At 39.8% G+C, this 3,320-nt stretch overlaps 1 pseudogene; it reads left to right on the top strand.

Moving 5' to 3' along the window:
• LOC107575172 (coiled-coil domain-containing protein 96-like) overlaps window positions 1-2,419 on the top strand; it is a 5,601-nt pseudogene extending 3,182 nt beyond the window's left edge.
• The last annotated feature ends 901 nt before the right edge of the window (window positions 2,420-3,320 follow it).

The raw sequence follows: 3,320 nt of genomic DNA on the forward strand, positions 1-3,320 counted from the left end.
GCATCGAGCAGCGACTGCTCTTCCCTGCTAGTCCATCCTCCCTCTGCATCGGGACCCCAGAGCGAGAAGCGCCCGCCGTCAACTTGCTGATAGCCATGCCATCGCCTGTGGTTACCGATTTCGGCACCTGCGGAGAAGCACTCCGGACAAAGTTCAATATCTTGGCATTCGGCACAGCGAATCCGCAAATTCGTAACATCTGCCAAGCAGTTCACGCAGTACTTCTTCCCTAGGTCGGCCATATTGCTTACTACCGCTTGTTGTTGGAAGCAGCAGTCGCCTGGGGCAGGGCATGCGCAGTGGAGTATCTCCGGTCACGCCGCTGCGTCTCATTAATATTAATAAGGACAGCGGATGCTTGCGATTGGCTCTCGCTGTAGGTGCCCATGGCAACAAGCACGCACTCCTGTACAGACACAAAATAGTTTAGGCAAGCGTGCTTCATGAGCTAAACGGTGGTTATTTTAGAGAAATTGCATGTCATTATTATTAGGTTAATACAATTTTTTTAAGAACCTTGTGTAAATTCAATTATATAAAATGGAAGAGGGGTCATTAGAATTAAAACATGAAGAAAGCCTTGTTTTAGAAAATAACAGACTGGTGGAAAACACTGAATTGTCTGAGGATCTAACCAAGGCAGCAAGTGCCCGGGTTGGGGAGGAAGAAACTGAAATGACTGAACCTCCTAGTATCTCAGAAGGTGTTGAGGATGATGTGGTCAAGCAGGGTTCACAGCTGGCAGAAGACATGTCTATTGCTGAGACAAGCAAAGCACAGATAGCTGAAACCGAGTTTGGGCAACATATGATAACAGAAGAGGAGGATGGAATAGAACCCCTTTATAAATGAGACATTGGAGGACACTGAGGGTCCTGAAATAGGACATTTCATTGACGATCTTCTGTCACGTGAGGACACTGAGGGTGAAGAGGAAGAGGACATAATTCCAGCTCCTGACCCAGAGAGTGAGAGGATCAGCCCTCCTAATGAATCATCGGTGCTGCAGAAGAGGAGGAGATGGGTTTCAACATCAGTGATGAGGAACATATGGACCTGCTACATGAACTGCAAGCTGAAAAGCTCAGCAAGTTCATGTAGATGCAGACCAAATTAGCAGAATACCTCAGTAAGAAGACAGGTGATAAACATCCCAGACTGGAAGGAGATATCTCAGACCAGGAGCAGTACCAAAAGTACATGGTTCTCTTAGAGGACCTGAAAATGCAGCACCACAGTTTCTCTGAGCAGTGAACCGAGGAGCTCCGCCAGCAGAACTTAGAGAAACTGAACCAGGTGCAGCACGAGCTGAGATCCTTAGCGGCACTGAAATATGAAGCTGCCATCAGCACTGACTGGGCAAACAGGCAACACTGGCAAAGGTGGAGCAGCTGCAGGCAGATGAACTGAAGCAGGAGGACAAGCTGGCATCTGTGTCTCAACAATATCAAGTTCAAGAACAAAATATGTCAGCTTGAGACAGAACTTAAATCTAAACGTGAGCTTGCTGATGGCTTGCTGCTGATGGACTTTGAGCAACTCAAAACAGGTACATTTATTTCCTGAAAACATTGGAGTTTTTTATTATTAATGAATTAATTTGTATATATTTATTTATTTATTCACTCATTTCAGGAGTGAAATTCATTTTTTTTTGTGGTCATCAGAAGCATGTTAAAAATCAATTATATATTAATATATTTAATACATTAAATATAATTACAACAAGGTAATATATCAATTTATATAAAAACAAGGTAATATTATATATTGTATATAAATATATTAGTAATTAAACAGCTTAATGCATGACTGGACACAAGAAGTCTTTTGAAATGTTGTTTCACATAGAAGCTATTCATATAATATAGCTTATATAAGGACCTTACGTAATAAGTTCACCATTATCCAAAAATGCATTGTATTTAGCAACCTATATCGTTTCATTTCATTTTTACTCATTTTATTTTTACCTATATTGTTTTTCATTTTATTATTTTTTGTGTCCCACAACCTCAGGGCATTTCCCACGTGAAAGAGAAGCTGTATTTCATGCAGATGGAGAATAAGGTCAAACACACTCAACTGGCGAAGGCAGATACATTGGTGGCTCTTAAACGTGAAGTGCTGACACGTACCCCACAGGCTCGTGACGGCCTACATGCAGACAACCTTAAGCTGTGACAGCGCTGTGGCCTGCTGGGAAACACCACACTGCTGCAGGACTTGAGGAGAAGGTCTGCAGCAGAGACTAGAGATGTTGAAGAGACGTGTGCTGGAGTCAAGCAGAAGATTGAGCAAAGCAGAGGGCCAGTGACAACACAGGTGCACATGCTTCCCTTCAGTAATTGTGTTAAATGTCATGTATAGAGTGTAACTTAACAAAGCTTATCTTATGCAAAGCATTAAAATTGATAGAAAAGTGGAATATTTGGTGAGATATAATACTTTTCTTTTGTTGATTTTCTTGATTGTCACAGTACCAAACAATTGCTTATAGAGGTTAGCACGCAATAAATGAAGAACACGTAACTTCCATTATTTTGCTAGACTAACTACTTTAAAGGATGCTGTTGCTGAATGTTTTATTCTAAAGTGCAAAGCAGAAGAAACTCATGTGTATGGCTTTTCAAATCTACCTTATCATTTGACACTGACAACAACATTTTTCATGTTTTTTTTTTTTATTTAAATTTAAATGCTTTAAAGAGGTGCATTAACAGCACCCAAACATTTGAGACTTTCACCATTTTTACTGCAGACAGAAGAAAATCGTTTACTTTAGATTTTGATTGGCCATTTGATTAAACTTGTCTTGATGAACTCTGCTATGCTGTTGCTGTACAACGAGAATTAAAAAAATATATATAATATAATATAATATAATATTCATTTGTCGGTTTTGTGTTATGTTGTACTTTATTGGAATTAAGTGTGTAATATAAAACAATTATTACAAAGTAGAACAAAAACAATTTAAGAGTTTCTTTAATCAGTCATGAAATTATGATTAAAATGATTCTGAAACTGCTTGATGTTAAAGAGGTCAAATTATGCTTTTTTAAAGATCATTATTTTGTGTATTTGGTGTAACACAATATGTTGACATGCTTTAATGTTCAAAAAACACATTATTTTTCAAATACTGTGCATTATTGTAGGTCCTCTATGCCCCGCCTCTCTCAAACGCTTCGTTTTCAACAAAGCCCCCTCCTTTGACAAGCGCAGTCTGCTCTGATTGGCCAGCTGACCCAGTGCATTGTGATTGGCCGAACACCACAAGCACGCGTCGGAAATGTAACGCCCCTTACCATAATCGC

This window comes from Sinocyclocheilus grahami, unplaced genomic scaffold, assembly GCF_001515645.1.
Source record: "Sinocyclocheilus grahami isolate Dianchi unplaced genomic scaffold, SAMN03320097.WGS_v1.1 scaffold2495.1, whole genome shotgun sequence".
In the NCBI taxonomy this organism is placed as follows: Eukaryota; Metazoa; Chordata; class Actinopteri; order Cypriniformes; family Cyprinidae; genus Sinocyclocheilus; species Sinocyclocheilus grahami.